Source organism: Engystomops pustulosus, chromosome 7, assembly GCF_040894005.1.
Source record: "Engystomops pustulosus chromosome 7, aEngPut4.maternal, whole genome shotgun sequence".
Classification (NCBI taxonomy): domain Eukaryota; kingdom Metazoa; phylum Chordata; class Amphibia; order Anura; family Leptodactylidae; genus Engystomops; species Engystomops pustulosus.
The window spans coordinates 34,270,959-34,292,216 of record NC_092417.1 but is presented as its reverse complement, the minus strand read 5'-3'; the positions used below and the strand labels follow the sequence as shown (position 1 = coordinate 34,292,216).

The 21,258-nt window shown below is 47.5% G+C and overlaps 1 long non-coding RNA gene across 1 annotated transcript in view; it reads left to right on the top strand.

Annotated features, from left to right (window-relative positions):
- The first annotated feature begins 2,881 nt into the window (after positions 1–2,881).
- LOC140069570 (uncharacterized) overlaps positions 2,882–21,258 on the top strand; it is a 65,161-nt gene continuing 46,784 nt past the window's right edge. Inside the window, exons 1-2 of the long non-coding RNA XR_011848808.1 lie at positions 2,882–2,990; positions 4,517–4,658. This is a non-coding gene — a long non-coding RNA (uncharacterized lncRNA). The remainder of the gene's footprint in view (positions 2,991–4,516; positions 4,659–21,258) is intronic.

Below are 21,258 nucleotides of genomic sequence, written 5' to 3'. Positions count from 1 at the left end.
TTGTCAGCTTACAGTGGCCTTTAAAGGGAGGAAAGAGAAAAATATGAATGTTACACTAACTTGACTTTATAGCAATCTGCAGCAGATAATGTTCTTATTATCACTCACCTGTGACTGCCTGACGTCAGCATAACATTTTTCTGCTGTATTAAAAGGGAATAGCTCACGGTGACTGATATACACATAGCAAAGTATAGAGCAGAAGGAGTTGTGTAGATTGCACATAGTGTCCTCTCTGCAGGCAGCATATTATAGAGCAGGAGGATTTGTGTAGATTGTACATAGTGTCCTATCTGCTTGCTGTATGTTATAGTACAGGAGGAGCTGAGCAGATTGTACATAGTGTCCTATATGCAGGCAGCATGTTATAGAGCAGAAAAAGCTGAGCAGATTGTACATAGTGTCCTATCTGCAGGCAGCATGTTATAGAGCAGAAAAAGTTGAGCAGATTGTACATAGGGGGTCATTTACTAAGGGCCTGATTCGCGTTTTCCCGACGTGTTACCCGAATATTTCCGATTTGCGGCGATTGTACCTGAATTGCCCCGCGATGTGGCGCATCGGCGCTGGCATGCACGCGACGGAAATCGGGGGGCGTGGCCGAACGAAAACCCGACGGATTCGGAAAAACCGCCGCATTTAAGACAAAAAATTTGTTGCGAAAATTACACTTACCTTCACCAGGTATAGGCCGGTGAATTTCAGGGCATTCCAGCGCGCCTCCGGGGAACTTCAGCGCAGCAGCGCCACCTGGTGGACGGCGGAGGAACTACCTTAGTGAATCCCGGCCGGACCCGAATCCACCGCAGAGAACGCGCCGCTGGATCGTGAACGGACCGGGTAAGTAAATCTGCCCCATAGTGTCTAATCTGCTTGCTGTATGTTATAGAGCAGGAGGAGCTGAGCAGATTATACATAGTGTCCTATATGCAAGCAGCATGTTATAGAGTAGAAAAAGCTGAGCAGATTGTACATAGTGTCCTATCTGCTTGCTGTATGTTATAGAACAGGAGGAGCTGAGCAGATTGTACATAGTGTCCTATATGCAGGCAGCATGTTATAGAGCAGGAGGAGCTGAGAACATTGTACATAGTGTCCTATATGCAGGCAGCATGTTATAGAGCAGAAAAAGCTGAGCAGATTGTATAGAGTGTCCAAGTCTTTTATTATTTGCAGTGTTTGTCTCCTACAGGCTGTTGCTTTTCTCATACAGTAAGGTCAACTCGGTTCATTTAGTCTGAATTCTTATGAAAACGACCATAATGGAAATTAAACGAGCATTAAGGAGATTCTATACGTTAAATAGTGTAGCTGGTTATCTAGCACCACAGATTTTAGGGTATTCTCACTCAAGTGGAAAAGTAAGAGAGACACATGTATTTGTGATAGATATGTTACTTAGTAACATATAGTTTTCTATGATTTGGTCCCATGTATTCCATGTAAAATAATGGTGTAATTCTGACAGGAAAAGCTGCCATTTTGTGGGCGGAGCAAACAGGACCCTTTCTCTAAGAGACCTGGTATCACTTAAAAAGCTAAATTTTATCATACAATCCTTTAAATGTATATATTTTATGAACATGATTTATTCCCCTTGCAATTATAGAGATAAAGTTTGCAACTTAATGAGAGGACCCAAGCAACGTGAAAATTCAGTTCAAACCCAAAAAACACCCCCGTTGCCAGTGCGCTGGAACTCCCCATCATGTAGGTGCCAGATGAATTTAAATGCTGATAGGAACTTTGCCGTATTTAAACTGTTGACTTTGTTGCACCAATCGCAGGGGTTACCAGCTGTAGGTTGAGCCGGACCTGAACTTCTGATGATAGTGATGAGCCGGTACACACCACCAAAGTCCGCCACGGATTTGACTTAGTGATCTGGTCCCACTCAACACTATTTGTAATGAAAACCAATAAAAAAAAATCATGTATACTTCAGGATTCACCAATATTTTGTCCCACGTTTATAGTTGGAATGGGTATTAGTTGCATTTTGGAACATTTTGTCATCTCCAATGACAAGGAGCAAAATCTCGGAAAGTATTTGGTCTCTCTGGGGATAAACTGAATTGTGTTGTTCCAACTTTGTAAAAAATATGTTATTAACATATAAGAAAATCCTTAGACATTGGTGATGATACAAAGCTTCCGTGAATTTGGGCAATTGCAGGAAGGGGATTTGTGAAGAGTTTCTTTGAAATTACTTCTGAATCAGTCCTGAATAGACTTAATTTCTGTTAACATATATGTCGGCTGAAGTGCACTTAATCAGCCTGTAGAGGCTTAGATGAAGTATAGTATAAGGAGAAAAACATTCTGGAGTGAATAAGAAACCCCTGATGAAATGACTGTCAGATTTTGGCTAAATGCGGCAGATTTTTTTAGTTGCTACCTTGAACAAAATGGTCTTTATTCCATTTAAAGTGTCTTGTCTAAGGTACAATAACAAAGATGGGAAGATGCTGAATTAAGTAACATATAGTTTTCTATGATTTGGTCCCATGTATTCCATGTAAAATGTGTAATTCTGACAGGAAAAGCTGCCATTTTGTGGGCGGAGCAAACAGGACTCTTTCTCTAAGAGACCTGCTATCACTTAAAAAGCTATATTTCATCATATAATCCTTTAAATGTATATCTATTATGAATATGAGTTATTCCCCTTGTAAGTATTGTTTATTATTGCAGTGAAGGAGGAGACAAGGACATAGGGGGGGATTTATTGTAAGTCTCTAAGAGCCAAGCTGTTCTAGTTGCCCATGGCAACCAATAAGAGCTCAGCTTTCATTTTCTCACAGCTGTTTATAAAATTAAAGCTGAGCTCTGATTGGTTTCTATGGGCAACTAGAACAGTTTTACCTCAGAAACTTGATGATAAATCTCCCCCATAGTGTTTTAGGGACCAATTTGAGAGCAACACTTTGTGTGTCTGATATACAAAGAGACTCCTGCCTAAAGGTAGATCCAGAAGCAATTTCTGACAGGTAAGATCAGTTAAGACCAGGTGGAGATTTGAGCTGCAGTGTCCACTGGTTTTTCGGCAGAGAGTGTAGTAAAAACAGCAACCGGCCCGGTTAAGGACCAGTCATAAAGTCATTTCCAATCAAAAAAAAGAAGGACCAGGCAAAGTAAATCTCCCCCTTTGTTTTCAGTTCTTGATATTTGGCTTTGCTGGTGCAAGAACAAATACAACAGAATCAATAAGGTCTCGATCTGTTGACAATACTGACACCAGAACTGAACTGTATGTCAGGGTGCAATGGACAAAAAAGTCACAATTTCAATTTTGTGCACAGGAAATTGCTACTTTAACATGTCTTACATGCGTTATACACTACTTCATAGCAGATAGTCCTCAGCTCATGTCCCCATTTACATTGGATGGAAGTCATGCAGTACTACATTACTTGTACAGCAGTGGAAACAAATAGTGGGAAGTTCCCTAAGTATCATCAGCGGATTGCTGTGGGTTTTGGATGACGAACCCTCTAGAATAATTTGATCGCACCATTTTCACTTCCACACTCCTTTTATGCTGAGGTTATCCTTGAATAGTTCCTATATACAGATGTGTTCACCTCTACCTTAAGGGTTCATTTACATGGAACTATGGGGGACGAATGTACAGCCGCAAGCTTCCGGATGTACATACGTTTCCCATAGACAGCAATAGCTGCACGGAGCGATACGATGCCACACACATGCTGCACTGTACCACTCCCTACACGGGGAAAGATAGGACATGTCCTATATTTCCCTGTGTGCATGGGTGTATGCCATGCATCTCTATGGAATGGGGAGGGGTCATCCCCCCTCCTCTCCAGCGGATGGACGTATTTGGGCGGGCACATGCTCAGGAACAATTCACAATACAACCACTGGGTGTCTGTGTATCTAGATATAGAGGCAGATTTATCAGGGTTTGTACGCTCTGAAATAGTAGCAATTTCTGGCACACAGCCAATTACGTCCCTGTGCCATCTTCACGGCAGGTGGGTGTGGAGAGTCATGGAAGGAGCCTTGCCAGTTGGCGGAGTGGGCCTGCACACTACCTATAGTCTATGACAGGACCTGGAAAAGAATTTACCAGCAGTGCAGCCATCCGAGGCCAAAGCCTCCTATTAGATGCACTGTGGTGTAGGGTTTAATCATAAGCTGCCACACGATGCCCCAGTGTATGATAAATCCCCTCAGCCACAGCAGATTTCTTTGAGAAGACCATTTAATGCAATTTTGGGTACTTGCCTCAAATAAGTTTAAAGGGGTTATCCGTTCAGAACAAGTTATGACTTGCTGAACAGTGATGGCAGGAGCGTAACAACAGCGGTAGCAGCCATTGTAGCTGCTATGGGGCCAACAGTGTCAGGGGGCCCTGTCATCTGACCTGACACAATAAAAAATGGAGGATGTGCACCATAATATACATATTATGGGGATTCTTGTAATAAATTATAAAATGACTATGCACTATGACCACCTTGTATTTATTTTTATGGATTTTTGAAAAAAGAAGATTGATATTTTAGTCAGCCTGGAGTGCCGATCTCTACCTTTTCCTGTTCTGTGATTGCTTCGGGGCGTTCCGACAAGCCCATTTGGGATACGTGCACCGGACTCCACAGAGGTGTTCCCTACGGCTCTTCAAGGTCCACGTGAGTGAGCGGCTTGCTCAAAGTGTTGTTGCATACAAATATGTATATCTTCTGAGGGCATAGGGGAGCCCTATGCCAGATATGGGGCCCTGCCTCACCTTGTTGCGCCTCTGGGTGGGGGGTCTCAGTGGTGGGACCCCAATGGATCACAAAGACAGTGTTGTAACCTCAGTTTAATATAACAGTTAGTCACATGTGCGCCCTGTTGCTCTACCTCTATGGCAGTGGATCGGCAGTGAGCATGTTCGATCTTCTGCTCCATTCAATTGGGGTACAACAGACACCTGATCTCTTTATCTATTTGGGTCTCCCTGCTGAAACCCCGGACGATCAGCAACTTATACCCTATTCTGTATATAGGGGGAAATTTGTGACCGAACTACCCCTGTAACTGTATAACATTGACATCTCAATCTGAGTATCACAGAATCATATTTTTCTCAAAGCTGGTCATCTCATGCCCCACATCTCCGAGCCAAAAGGAAAGCTAAGGAGGACCCATCAGTTTTAGCCTTTATGTTCACTTGTATATTAATGATAATATGTTGTCATTGCATGTCTACACACTGAGAATGATACTTGGTTTAAGTCTGTTGTTAATGGACATATAATAAGTAGAGATGAGCGAACATGCTCGTCCGAGCTTGATGCTCGTTCGAGCATTAGCGTACTCGAAACTGCTCGTTGCTCGGACGAATACTTTGCCCGCTCGAGAAAATGGCAGCTCCCGCCGTTTTGCTTTTTGGCGGCCAGAAACAGAGCCAATCACAAGCCAGGAGACTCTGCACTCCACCCAGCATGACGTGGTACCCTTACACGTCGATAGCAGTGGTTGGCTGGCCAGATCAGGTGACCCTGGGATAGACTAGCCGCTGCCCGCGCTGCTCGGATCATTCTGTGTCTGGATGCCGCTAGGGAGAGAGCTGCTGCTGGTCAGGGAAAGCGTTAGGGTGTTCTATTAGCTTACTGTTAGGCAGGAGTGATTCTCCAAGAACCCAACAGCCCTTCTTAGGGCTACAATAACGTTCTACTTTTTTTTTTTTTTTTGCATCTAGTACCATTTTGTGAGGAATTAGCAGGGGGACTTGCTACCGTTGTGTTTAGCTCTTAGTGGCACACATATCCACCTCAAACACCAAAGTGGGAAAATTTAGTAGGGGTTGGATTTAGAGATGAGCGAACACTAAAATGCTCGGGTACTCGTTATTCGAGACGAACTTTTCCCGATGCTCGAGTGCTCGTCTCGAATAACGAACCCCATTGAAGTCAATGGGAGACTCGAGCATTTTTCAAGGGGACCAAGGCTCTGCACAGGGAAGCTTGGCCAAACACCTGGGAACCTCAGAAAAGGAAGGAAACACCACGGAAATGGACAGGAAACAGCAGGGGCAGCATGCATGGATGCCTCTGAGGCTGCTTAATCGCACCATTATGCCAAAATTATGGGCAACAGCATGGCCATGACAGAGTGACAGAATGAAGCTAGATAGCATGTAAAACATCCAATAATTGACCCTGACACTATAGGGGACGGCATGCAGAGGCAGAGGCAGCGGCAGCAGGCTAGAGAGTGGCATGGCGACATACCCTAATTGGACTCAGGCTTCAAACCAATGGGTGTCAGAGAGGAACCAAAGGAGGTGAGCAAGAAGCGCTCAAATAATATCGGTACATGATAAAAGTTTGCCAGTATATTTTGTGGATTACACAGCAGGGTGGCGACAAAGTTAACATGGAAGCCATGAAAACAACCCAAAATTCTGCCTGACACAGCTCGTTTGATAAGGGGACCATGTATGCTTACAGTTCATGCCAGTCGCTGCACTGGCTGCCAGTCTCCTTTCGAATACAGTTTAAAATAATAATAACCCTCATCCATAAAGCTCTGTATAATGCTGCACCCCCCTACCTCTCCTCTCTTATCTCAGTCTATCGCCCAACCCGTGCTCTTAGATCCGCCAGTGATCTTAGATTAACCTCTACCCTAGTGCGGACCTCCCACTCGCGTCTCCAAGACTTCTCTAGAGCTGCACCAATTCTATGGAATGCTCTGCTCCGGACTATCCGACTAATACCTAACCTCCAAAGTTTCAAACGTGCTCTTAAAACCCATTTCTTTAGGCAAGCCTATAACACTCATTAACTGCATGAAGTTTTAACTCTTCTACTAACCCGTCCTGTGTCGTCCTCCCATCTGTTATCCAGCAACCAACAGGCACCAGACTTCTCTGCAGTCCCATTCACCCTGGACCTGGTATATAAGATGACGGCTGAGTGGTTCAAGCGACAGCAATTCCATTTATTATATTTTTTTCTATTCCCTAAGAAGAATGGCTTGACCATTAAATATTCTTTTACCTCGTGTTACCCCATCATCTTCATAAACCGTAAGCTCTGGCGAGCAGGGACCTCACTCCTGTTGTTCCATACAAATGTTGTGCTCTGTTACATTACATTTGTATTTGTTTCCTATGATTTGTAAAGCGCTACAGAATATGATGACGCTATATAAATAAAGATTATTATTATTATTATTATGGAGGCAGTGAACTAGTAGTAGATTAAAGGTGCTGCAACTATGTTAGTTGGATCTTGGCATGGAGCTGGCGCTCTGCAGCCAGGCGAGCTTTTGCCAATCCAAGCCCCTGTCTCTAGGCTACTCCCCAAACAGCACTTCTAAGAACCTTTTGTATAAGATCAAGTGTAGTAGCGTTCTTATAAGTTTAGGATATGCCGGGTGAGGGGAATGTAAACAGATGCGCAAGAAGCGCTGAAATAATATCCCTAAATGGTAAAAGTTTGCCAGTATATTTTGTGGATAACACAGCAGGGTGGCGACAAAGTTAACAACTTTGATGTGGAATGCCCTGTAATAGCTCTTGGGCGGTGTGCCTTTTATCGCCTAGGCTCAGCAGTTTCAGCACCGCCTGCTGTCGCTTAGCGACGGCACTGCTGCTGTGCCTAGAGCCACCGACTGATGGCGCCATGCCCACGGATGGTAATTCGGAGGAGGAGGAGGTGGAGGAGGGGTGGGAGGAGGTATAGTAGGCCTTTGAGACCTGGACCGAGGTAGGCCCCGCAATTCTCTGCGTCGGCAGTATATGACCAGCCCCAGGGTCAGACTCGGTCCCAGCCTGCACCAAGTTAAGTGTAGTAGCGTTCTTATAAGTTTGGGATATGGCGGGTGAGGGGAATGTAAACAGATGCGCAAGAAGCGCATGATGCGCATGGAGCTGGCGCTCCGCTGCCAGGCGAGCTTTCGCCAATTCAAGCCCCTGTCTCTAGGCTACTCCCCAAACAGCACTTCTAAGAACCTTTTGTATAAGATCAAGTGTAGTAGCGTTCTTATAAGTTTAGGATATGCCGGGTGAGGGGAATGTAAACAGATGCGCAAGAAGCGCTGAAATAATATCCCTAAATGGTAAAAGTTTGCCAGTATATTTTGTGGATAACACAGCAGGGTGGCGACAAAGTTAACAACTTTGATGTGGAATCCATGAAAACAACCCAAATTTCTGCCTGACACACCTCGTTTGATAAAGGGACGATGTATGGAGGCAGCTATATGGACGACTTTTGGAGGTAGCAATGGAGACAACGTGTGGAGGCTGCTATGGAGACAATTTAATTTGGATAGTGCCTGTATGTGGCAGTCCCAAACATTTTTCAAACCAGAGGAGCAGGTAGGTGGCCCTGCAGTAAAATGGAATAGATTGAGTGCCTGTATGTGGCAGTCCCAAAAATGTTTCAAACCAGAGGAGCAGGTAGGTGGCCCTCCAGTAAAATGGAATAGATTGAGTGCCTGTATGTGGCAGTCCCAAAAATGTTTCAAACCAGAGGAGCAGGTAGGTGGCCCTGCAGTAAAATGGAATAGATTGAGTGCCTGTATGTGGCAGTCCCAAACATTTTTCAAACCAGAGGAGCAGGTAGGTGGCCCTCCAGTAAAATGGAATAGATTGAGTGCCTGTATGTGGCAGTCCCAAAAATGTTTCAAACCAGAGGAGCAGGTAGGTGGCCCTGCAGTAAAATGGAATAGATTGAGTGCCTGTATGTGGCAGTCCCAAACATTTTTCAAACCAGAGGAGCAGGTAGGTGGCCCTCCAGTAAAATGGAATAGATTGAGTGCCTGTATGTGGCAGTCCCAAAAATGTTTCAAACCAGAGGAGCAGGTAGGTGGCCCTGCAGTAAAATGGAATAGATTGAGTGCCTGTATGTGGCACTCACAAAAATTGTTTCAAACAGAGGACCGGGTAGGTGGCCCTCCAGAAAAATTAAATGCATGAAGTACTATAGCAAGAGCCAGTGGGCCCTGTCAAAAAATAGCCATTTTCCTCTGCTTTACTGTACAAAGAGGAGGAGAAGGAGGAAAATGAGGAGGAGGAGGAGTGGATCAATTATTCAGGTTGAGCTTCCTTCACCTGGTGGAGATTGGAAATTCTGAGAAATCCAGCCTTTATTCATTTTAATAAGCGTCAGCCTGTCAGCGCTGTCAGTCGACAGGCGTGTACGCTTATCGGTGATGATGCCACCAGCTGCACTGAAAACCCGCTCGGACAAGACGCTAGCGGCAGGGCAGGCAAGAACCTCCAAGGCGTACAGCGCCAGTTCGTGCCACATGTCCAGCTTTGAAACCCAGTAGTTGTAGGGAGCTGTGTGATCATTTAGGACGATGGTATGGTCAGCTACGTACTCCCTCACCATCTTTCTGTAAAGATCAGCCCTACTCTGCCGAGACTGGGGACAGGTGACAGTGTCTTGCTGGGGTGACATAAAGCTGGCAAAAGCCTTGTAAAGCGTACCCTTGCCAGTGCTGGACAAGCTGCCTGCTCGCCTACTCTCCCTCGCTACTTGTCCCGCAGAACTACGCACTCTGCCGCTAGCGCTGTCAGAAGGGAAATACTGTTTCAGCTTGTGCACCAGGGCCTGCTGGTATTCATGCATTCTCACACTCCTTTCCTCTGCAGGGATGAGAGTGGAAAGATTTTGCTTGTACCGTGGGTCCAGGAGAGTGAACACCCAGTAATCGGTGCTGGAATAAATTCTTTGAACGCGAGGGTCACGGGATAGGCAGCCTAGCATGAAATCTGCCATATGCGCCAGAGTACCAACGCGTAAGAATTCACTCCCCTCACTGGCCTGACTGTCCATTTCCTCCTCCTCCAACTCCTCCAACTCCTCTTCTTCTGCCCATACACGCTGAACAGTAAAGGACTCAACAATGGTCCCCTCTTGTGTCTCGCCAACATTCTCCTCCTCTTCCTCCTCATCCTCCTCCACCTCCACCTCCTCCGATATGCGCTGAGAAACAGACCTGAGGGTGCTTTGGCTATCAACAAGGGAATATTCTTCCCCTGTCTCTTGTGACGAGCGCAAAGCTTCCGACTTCATGCTGACCAGAGAGTTTTTCAACAGGCCAAGCAGCGGGATGGTGAGGCTGATGATGGCGGCATCGCCACTGACCATCTGTGTTGACTCCTCAAAGTTACTCAGCACCTGACAGATATCAGACATCCACGTCCACTCCTCATTGTAGACTTGAGGAAGCTGACTGACCTGACTACCAGTTCTGGTGGAAGTTGACATCTGGCAGTCTACAATCGCTCTGCGCTGCTGGTAAACTCTGGATAACATGGTCAGTGTTGAATTCCACCTCGTGGGCACGTCGCACAACAGTCGGTGAGCGGGCAGTTGGAGGCGGCGCTGCGCTGCCCTGAGAGTGGCAGCATCTGGGCTGGACTTCCTGAAATGCGCACAGATGCGGCGCACCTTCGTGAGCAAATCAGACAGATTGGGGTATGTCTTGAGGAAACGCTGAACTATCAGATTTAACACATGGGCCAGGCATGGCACATGTGTCAGTCTGCCGAGTTGCAGAGCCGCCACCAGGTTACGGCCGTTGTCACACACAACCATTCCCGGCTTGAGGTTCAGCGGTGCCAGCCACAGATCAGTCTGCGCCGTGATGCCCTGTAATAGCTCTTGGGCGGTGTGCCTTTTGTCGCCTAGGCTCAGCAGTTTGAGCACCGCCTGCTGTCGCTTAGCGACGGCACTGCTGCTGTGCCTAGAGCTACCGACTGATGGCGCCGTGCCCACGGATGGTAGTTCGGAGGAGGAGGTGGAGGAGGGGTGGGAGGAGGAGGAGGCATAGTAGGCCTGAAACACCTGGACCGAGGTAGGCCCCGCAATCCTCGGCGTCGGCAGTATATGAGCAGCCCCAGGGTCAGACTCGGTCCCAGCCTCCACCAAGTTAACCCAATGTGCCGTCAGAGATATATAGTGGCCCTGCCCGGCAGCACTCGTCCACGTGTCCGTGGTCAGGTGGACCTTGTCAGAAACGGCATTGGTCAGGGCACGGATTATGTTGTCTGACACGTGCTGGTGCAGGGCTGGGACGGCACATCGGGAAAAGTAGTGGCGGCTGGGGACCGAATACCGAGGGGCGGCCGCCGCCATGAGGCTGCGAAAGGCCTCGGTCTCTACTAGCCTATAGGGCAGCATCTCCAGGCTTAGCAATCTGGAAATGTGCACATTAAGGGCTTGGGCGTGCGGGTGGGTTGCACTATATTTGCGTTTCCGCTCCAGCGTCTGGGGTATGGAGAGCTGAACGCTGGTGGATGCTGTGGAGGATCGTGGAGGCGACGATGGGGTTTTTGTGGCAGGGTCCTGGGCAGGGGGCTGACTAGCAGCTGACACAGGGGAAGGAGCAGTGGTGTGCACGGCCGGAGGTGAACGGGCTTGTTGCCACTGAGTGGGGTGTTTAGCATTCATATGCCTGCGCATACTGGTGGTAGTTAAGCTAGTAGTGGTGGAACCCCTGCTGAGCCTGGTTTGGCAAATGTTGCACACCACAGTCCGTCGGTCATCCGGTGTTTCCTTAAAGAACCTCCAGACTTCTGAAGATCTAGCCCTCGCCGCAAGAGCCCTCGCCACGGGAGCTTCACTAGTTGACACATTTGGCGCTGATGCACCAGCTCTGGCCCTGCCTCTCCGTCTGGCCCCACCACTGCCTCTTCCAACCTGTTCTGGTCGAGGACTCTCCTCCGTCTCAGAAGCACTGTGTTCACCCGGCCTCTCAACCCAGCTTGGGTCTGTCACCTCATCATCCTCCGATCCCTCAGTCTGCTCCCCCCTCGGACTTCCTGCCCTGACAACAACTACCCCACTGTCTGACAACCGTGTCTCCTCATCGTCGGACACCTCTTTACACACTTCCACTACGTCAAGAAGGTCATCATCACCCACAGACTGTGACTGGTGGAAAACCTGGGCATCGGAAAATAGCTCAGCAGCAACCGGACAAGTGGTTTGTGACTGTGGGAAGGGTCCAGAAAACAGTTCCTCAGAGTATGCCGGTTCAAATGCCAAATTTTCCTGGGAGGGGGCAGACTGGGGGGGAGGAGGCTGAGGTGCAGGAGCTGGAGGAGTGGCGATTTCGGTGACATGGGTGGACTGCGTGGAAGACTGACTGGCGGTGGACAAATTGCTCTAAGCATTGTCAGCAATCCACGACATCACCTGTTCGCACTGTTCTGGCCTCAACAGTGCTCTACCACGAGTCCCAGTAACTTCAGACATGAACCTAGGGAGTGTAGCTCTGCGGCGTTCCCCTGCTCCCTCATCAGCGGGTGGTGTCTCACCCCGCCCAGGACCACGGCCTCTGACCCCTGCAGTAGTTGGACGCCCACGTCCCCGCCCTCGTCCTCTACCCCTAGCCCTCGGGTTAAACATTTTTAAAATGAGAGTTATAACTTTATTTTTTTTTTAACTTTTTTTTGTTTTTTTTTGTGTTTTTTGTTTTTTTTTGTGTTTTTTGTTTTTTTTTGAGTTTTTAAAACCAAACAATGCTATCCTATTGCTATGGCTATTTTCTAGCCAAGTATCAAAGCACACTACTATGCCAGATGAGATGACACTGAGTTAGTGCCTAATTGAAATCCAACCCCTACTAAATTTTCCCACTTCGGTCTATGCTATGGATATGTGCGTCACTAAGCGCAGAACACAGCGGTCGCAAGTCTCACTACAAATTGCTCAGAATTGGCTAGTACATGCACTGCAGAAAGTACAGCCACCAGCAGATCAACCAGAAATCAAATATATAGAACGCTACTGTAGGCGTAAGTAAGCTCTTTGTATTCTCCTATGGCTATTTTCTAGCCAAGTATCAAAGCACACTACTATGCCAGATGAGATGACACTGAGTTAGTGCCTAATTGAAATCCAACCCCTACTAAATTTTCCCACTTCGGTCTTTGCTATGGATATGTGCGTCACTAAGCGCAGAACACAGCGGTCGCAAGTCTCACTACAAATTGCTCAGAATTGGCTAGTACATGCACTGCAGAAAGTACAGCCACCAGCAGATCAACCAGAAATCAAATATATAGAACGCTACTGTATGCGTAAGTAAGCTCTTTGTATTCTCCTATGGCTATTTTCTAGCCAAGTATCAAAGCACACTACTATGCCAGATGAGATGACACTGAGTTAGTGCCTAATTGAAATCCAACCCCTACTAAATTTTCCCACTTCGGTCTATGCTATGGATATGTGCGTCACTAAGCGCAGAACACAGCGGTCGCAAGTCTCACTACAAATTGCTCAGAATTGGCTAGTACATGCACTGCAGAAAGTACAGCCACCAGCAGATCAACCAGAAATCAAATATATAGAACGCTACTGTATGCGTAAGTAAGCTCTTTGTATTCTCCTATGGCTATTTTCTAGCCAAGTATCAAAGCACACTACTATGCCAGATGAGATGACACTGAGTTAGTGCCTAATTGAAATCCAACCCCTACTAAATTTTCCCACTTCGGTCTTTGCTATGGATATGTGCGTCACTAAGCGCAGAACACAGCGGTCGCAAGTCTCACTACAAATTGCTCAGAATTGGCTAGTACATGCACTGCAGAAAGTACAGCCACCAGCAGATCAACCAGAAATCAAATATATAGAACGCTACTGTATGCGTAAGTAAGCTCTTTGTATTCTCCTATGGCTATTTTCTAGCCAAGTATCAAAGCACACTACTATGCCAGATGAGATGACACTGAGTTAGTGCCTAATTGAAATCCAACCCCTACTAAATTTTCCCACTTCGGTCTTTGCTATGGATATGTGCGTCACTAAGCGCAGAACACAGCGGTCGCAAGTCTCACTACAAATTGCTCAGAATTGGCTAGTACATGCACTGCAGAAAGTACAGCCACCAGCAGATCAACCAGAAATCAAATATATAGAACGCTACTGTATGCGTAAGTAAGCTCTTTGTATTCTCCTATGGCTATTTTCTAGCCAAGTATCAAAGCACACTACTATGCCAGATGAGATGACACTGAGTTAGTGCCTAATTGAAATCCAACCCCTACTAAATTTTCCCACTTCGGTCTTTGCTATGGATATGTGCGTCACTAAGCGCAGAACACAGCGGTCGCAAGTCTCACTACAAATTGCTCAGAATTGGCTAGTACATGCACTGCAGAAAGTACAGCCACCAGCAGATCAACCAGAAATCAAATATATAGAACGCTACTGTATGCGTAAGTAAGCTCTTTGTATTCTCCTATGGCTATTTTCTAGCCAAGTATCAAAGCACACTACTATGCCAGATGAGATGACACTGAGTTAGTGCCTAATTGAAATCCAACCCCTACTAAATTTTCCCACTTCGGTCTTTGCTATGGATATGTGCGTCACTAAGCGCAGAACACAGCGGTCGCAAGTCTCACTACAAATTGCTCAGAATTGGCTAGTACATGCACTGCAGAAAGTACAGCCACCAGCAGATCAACCAGAAATCAAATATATAGAACGCTACTGTATGCGTAAGTAAGCTCTTTGTATTCTCCTATGGCTATTTTCTAGCCAAGTATCAAAGCACACTACTATGCCAGATGAGATGACACTGAGTTAGTGCCTAATTGAAATCCAACCCCTACTAAATTTTCCCACTTCGGTCTTTGCTATGGATATGTGCGTCACTAAGCGCAGAACACAGCGGTCGCAAGTCTCACTACAAATTGCTCAGAATTGGCTAGTACATGCACTGCAGAAAGTACAGCCACCAGCAGATCAACCAGAAATCAAATATATAGAACGCTACTGTATGCGTAAGTAAGCTCTTTGTATTCTCCTATGGCTATTTTCTAGCCAAGTATCAAAGCACACTACTATGCCAGATGAGATGACACTGAGTTAGTGCCTAATTGAAATCCAACCCCTACTAAATTTTCCCACTTCGGTCTTTGCTATGGATATGTGCGTCACTAAGCGCAGAACACAGCGGTCGCAAGTCTCACTACAAATTGCTCAGAATTGGCTAGTACATGCACTGCAGAAAGTACAGCCACCAGCAGATCAACCAGAAATCAAATATATAGAACGCTACTGTATGCGTAAGTAAGCTCTTTGTATTCTCCTATGGCTATTTTCTAGCCAAGTATCAAAGCACACTACTATGCCAGATGAGATGACACTGAGTTAGTGCCTAATTGAAATCCAACCCCTACTAAATTTTCCCACTTCGGTCTTTGCTATGGATATGTGCGTCACTAAGCGCAGAACACAGCGGTCGCAAGTCTCACTACAAATTGCTCAGAATTGGCTAGTACATGCACTGCAGAAAGTACAGCCACCAGCAGATCAACCAGAAATCAAATATATAGAACGCTACTGTATGCGTAAGTAAGCTCTTTGTATTCTCCTATGGCTATTTTCTAGCCAAGTATCAAAGCACACTACTATGCCAGATGAGATGACACTGAGTTAGTGCCTAATTGAAATCCAACCCCTACTAAATTTTCCCACTTCGGTCTTTGCTATGGATATGTGTGCCACTAAGAGCTAAACACAACGGTAGCAAGTCCCCCTGCTAATTCCTCACAAAATGGTACTAGATGCAAATTAAAATAAAAAAAGTAGAACGTTATTGTAGCCCTAAGAAGGGCTGTTGGGTTCTTTGAGAATCACTCCTGCCTAACAGTAAGCTAATAGAACACCCTAACGCTTTCCCTGACCAGCAGCAGCTCTCTCCCTAGCGGCATCCAGACACAGAATGATCCGAGCAGCGCGGGCAGCGGCTAGTCTATCCCAGGGTCACCTGATCTGGCCAGCCAACCACTGCTATCGACGTGTAAGGGTACCACGTCATGCTGGGTGGAGTGCAGAGTCTCCTGGCTTGTGATTGGCTCTGTTTCTGGCCGCCAAAAAGCAAAACGGCGGGAGCTGCCATTTTCTCGAGCGGGCGAAGTATTCGTCCGAGCAACGAGCAGTTTCGAGTACCCTAATGCTCGACCGAGCATCAAGCTCGGACGAGCATGTTCGCTCATCTCTAGTTGGATTTCAATTAGGCACAGTCTGCCATTTTTCCTTTTTTATTTTACGTTTATTTTGTTTAATAACTCAGTGTCATCTCATCTGGCATAGTAGTGTGCTTTCTTACTTGGCTAGAAAATAGCCATAGGAGAATCCAAACGGCTTACGCCTACAGTAGCGTTATATATTTGATTTCTGGTTGATCTGCTGGTGGCTGTACTTGCTGCAGTGCATCTACTAGCCAATTGTGAGCAATTTGTAGTGAGACTTGCGACCGCTGTGTTTTGCGCTTAGTGACGCACATATCCATTGCAAAGACCGAAGTGGGAAAATTTAGTAGGGGTTGGATTTCAATTAGGCACAGTCTGCCATTTGTCCTTTTTTATTTTACGTTTATTTTGTTTAATAACTCAGCGTCATCTCATCTGGCATAGTAGTGTGCTTTCATACTTGGCTAGAAAATAGCCATAGGAGAATCCAAACGGCTTACGCCTACAGTAGCGTTATATATATTTGATTTCTGGTTGATCTGCTGGTGGCTGTACTTGCTGCAGTGCATCTACTAGCCAATTGTGAGCAATTTGTAGTGAGACTTGCGACCGCGGTGTTTTGCGCTTAGTGACGCACATATCCATTGCAAAGACCGAAGTGGGAAAATTTAGTAGGGGTTGGATTTCAATTAGGCACAGTCTGTCATTTGTCCTTTTTTATTTTACGTTTATTTTGTTTAATAACTCAGCGTCATCTCATCTGGCATAGTAGTGTGCTTTCATACTTGGCTAGAAAATAGCCATAGGAGAATCCAAACGGCTTACGCCTACAGTAGCGTTATATATTTGATTTCTGGTTGATCTGCTGGTGGCTGTACTTGCTGCAGTGCATCTACTAGCCAATTGTGAGCAATTTGTAGTGAGACTTGCGACCGCTGTGTTTTGCGCTTAGTGACGCACATATCCATTGCAAAGACCGAAGTGGGAAAATTTAGTAGGGGTTGGATTTCAATTAGGCACAGTCTGCCATTTGTCCTTTTTTATTTTACGTTTATTTTGTTTAATAACTCAGTGTCATCTCATCTGGCATAGTATTGTGCTTTCATACTTGGCTAGAAAATAGCCATAGCAATAGGATAGCATTGTTTGGTTTTAAAAACTCAAAAACACAAAAAAAAAAAAAAAACACAAAAAAAAGTAAAAAAAAATTAAAGCTATAACTCTCATTTTAAAAATGTTTAACCCGAGGGCTAGGGGTAGAGGACGAGGGCGGGGACGTGGGCGTCCAACTACTGCAGGGGTCAGAGGCCGTGGTCCTGGCCGGGGTGAGACACCACCTGCTTATGAGGGAGCAGGGGAACGCCGCAGAGCTACACTCCCTAGGTTCATGTCTGAAGTTACTGGGACTCGTGGTAGAGCACTGTTGAGGCCAGAAAAGTGCGAACAGGTGATGTCGTGGATTGCTGACAATGCTTCGAGCAATTTGTCCACCAGTCAGTCTTCCACGCAGTCCACCCATGTCACCGAAATCGCCACTCCTCCAGCTCCTGCACCTCAGCCTCCCCCCCCCAGTCTGCCCCCTCCCAGGAAAATTTGGCATTTGAACCGGCATACTCTGAGGAACTGTTTTCTGGACCCTTCCCACAGTCACAAACCACTTGTCCGGTTGCTGCTGAGCAATTTTCCGATGCCCAGGTTTTCCACCAGTCACAGTCTGTGGGTGATGATGACCTTCTTGACGTAGTGGAAGTGTGTAAAGAGGTGTCCGACGATGAGGAGACACGGTTGTCAGACAGTGGGGAAGTTGTTGTCAGGGCAGGAAGTCCGAGGGGGGAGCAGACTGAGGGATCGGAGGATGATGAGGTGACAGACCCAAGCTGGGTTGAGAGGCCGGGTGAACACAGTGCTTCTGAGACGGAGGAGAGTCCTCGACCAGAACAGGTTGGAAGAGGCAGTGGTGGGGCCAGACGGAGAGGCAGGGCCAGAGCTGGTGCATCAGCGCCAAATGTGTCAACTAGTGAAGCTCCCGTGGCGAGGGCTCTTGCGGCGAGGGCTAGATCTTCAGAAGTCTGGAGGTTCTTTAAGGAAACACCGGATGACCGACGGACTGTGGTGTGCAACATTTGCCAAACCAGGCTCAGTAGGGGTTCCACCACTACTAGCTTAACTACCACCAGTATGCGCAGGCATATGAATGCTAAACACCCCACTCAGTGGCAACAAGCCCGTTCACCTCCGGCCGTGCACACCACTGCTCCTTCCCCTGTGTCAGCTGATAGTCAGCCCCCTGCCCAGGACCCTGCCACAAAAACCCCATCGTCGCCTCCACGATCCTCCACAGCATCCACCAGCGTTCAGCTCTCCATACCCCAGACGCTGGAGCGGAAACGCAAATATAGTGCAACCCACCCGCACGCCCAAGCCCTTAATGTGCACATCTACAGATTGCTTAGCCTGGAGATGCTGCCCTATAGGCTAGTAGAGACCGAGGCCTTTCGCAACCTCATGGCGGCGGCCGCCCCTCGGTATTCGGTCCCCAGTCGCCACTACTTTTCCCGATGTGCCGTCCCAGCCCTGCACCAGCACGTGTCAGACAACATCACCCGTGCCCTGACCAACGCCGTTTCTGACAAGGTCCACCTGACTACGGACACGTGGACGAGTGCTGCCGGGCAGGGCCACTATATATCGCTGACGGCACATTGGGTTAACTTGGTGGAGGCTGGGACCGAGTCTGACCCTGGGGCTGGTCATATACTGCCGACGCCGAGGATTGCGGGGCCTACCTCGGTCCAGGTGTTTCAGGCCTACTATGCCTCCTCCTCCTCCCACCCCTCCTCCACCTCCTCCTCCGAACTACCATCCGTGGGCACGGCGCCATCAGTCGGTAGCTCTAGGCACAGCAGCAGTGCCGTTGCTAAGCGACAGCAGGCGGTGCTCAAACTGCTGAGCCTAGGCGATAAAAGGCACACCGCCCAAGAGCTATTACAGGGCATCACGGCGCAGACTGATCTGTGGCTGGCACCGCTGAACCTGAAGCCAGGCATGGTTGTGTGTGACAACGGCCGTAACCTGGTGGCGGCTCTGCAACTCGGCAGACTGACACATGTGCCATGCCTGGCCCATGTGTTAAATCTGATAGTTCAGCGTTTCCTCAAGACATACCCCAATCTGTCAGATTTGCTCATGAAGGTGCGCCGCATCTGTGCGCATTTCAGGAAGTCCAGCACAGATGCTGCCACTCTCAGGGCAGCGCAGCGCCGCCTCCAACTGCCCGCTCACCGACTGTTGTGCGACGTGCCCACGAGGTGGAATTCAACACTGACCATGTTATCCAGAGTTTACCAGCAGCGCCGAGCCATTGTAGACTGCCAGATGTCAACTTCCACCAGAACTGGTAGTCAGGTCAGTCAGCTTCCTCAAGTCTACAATGAGGAGTGGACGTGGATGTCTGATATCTGTCAGGTGCTGAGTAACTTTGAGGAGTCAACACAGATGGTCAGTGGCGATGCCGCCATTATCAGCCTCACCATCCCGCTGCTTGGCCTGTTGAAAAACTCTCTGATCAGCATGAAGTCGGAAGCTTTGCGCTCGTCACAAGAGACGGGGGAAGAAGATTCCCTTGTTGATAGCCAAAGCACCCTTAGGTCTGTTTCTCAGCGCATATCAGAGGAGGTGGAGGTGGAGGAGGATGAGGAGGAAGAGGAGGAGAATGTTGGCGAGACACAAGAGGGGACCATTGTTGAGTCCTTCACTGTTCAGCGTGTATGGGCAGAAGAAGAGGAGTTGGAGGAGTTGGAGGAGGAGGAAATGGACAGTCAGGCCAGTGAGGGGAGTGAATTCTTACGCGTTGGTACTCTGGCGCATATGGCAGATTTCATGCTAGGCTGCCTATCCCGTGACCCTCGCGTTCAAAGAATTTATTCCAGCACCGATTACTGGGTGTTCACTCTCCTGGACCCACGGTACAAGCAAAATCTTTCCACTCTCATCCCTGCAGAGGAAAGGAGTGTGAGAATGCATGAATACCAGCAGGCCCTGGTGCACAAGCTGAAACAGTATTTCCCTTCTGACAGCGCTAGCAGCAGAGTGCGTAGTTCTGCGGGACAAGTAGCGAGGGAGAGTAGGCGAGCAGGCAGCTTGTCCAGCACTGGCAAGGGTACGCTTTACAAGGCTTTTGCCAGCTTTATGTCACCCCAGCAAGACACTGTCACCTGTCCCCAGTCTCGGCAGAGTAGGGCTGATCTTTACAGAAAGATGGTGAGGGAGTACGTAGCTGACCATACCATCGTCCTAAATGATCACACAGCTCCCTACAACTACTGGGTTTCAAAGCTGGACATGTGGCACGAACTGGCGCTGTACGCCTTGGAGGTTCTTGCCTGCCCTGCCGCTAGCGTCTTGTCCGAGCGGGTTTTCAGTGCAGCTGGTGGCATCATCACCGATAAGCGTACACGCCTGTCGACTGACAGCGCTGACAGGCTGACGCTTATTAAGATGAATAAAGCCTGGATTTCTCATAATTTCCAATCTCCACCAGGTGAAGGAAGCTCAACCTGAATAATTGATCCACTCCTCCTCCTCCTCATTTTCCTCCTTCTCCTCCTCTTTGTACAGTAAAGCAGAGGAAACTGGCTATTTTTTGACAGGGCCCACTGGCTCTAGCTATAGTACTTTATGCATTTAATTTTTCTGGAGGGCCACCGACCCGGTCCTCTGTTTTAAACAATTTTTGGGAGTGCCACATACAGGCACTCAATCTATTCAATTTTTCTGGAGGGCCACCTACCTGCTCCTCTGGTTTGAAAACTTTTTGGGACTGCCACATACAGGCACTCAATCGATTCAATTTTTCTGGAGGGCCACCTACCTGCTCCTCTGGTTTGAAAACTTTTTGGGACTGCCACATACAGGCACTCAATCTATTCTATTTTTCTGGAGGGCCACCTACCTGCTCCTCTGGTTTGAAAAATTTTTGGGACTGCCACATACAGGCACTATCCAAATTAAATTGTCTCCATAGCAGCCTCCACATGTCTCCATTGCTACCTCCAAAAGTCGTCCATATAGCTGCCTCCATACATCGTCCCTTTATCAAACGAGGTGTGTCAGGCAGAAATTTGGGTTGTTTTCATGGATTCCACATCAAAGTTGTTAACTTTGTCGCCACCCAGCTGTGTTATCCACAAAATATACTAATAAACTTTTATCATTTACCAATATTATTTCAGCGCTTCTTGCGCATCTGTTTACATTCCCCTCACCCGCCATATCCCAAACTTATAAGAACGCTA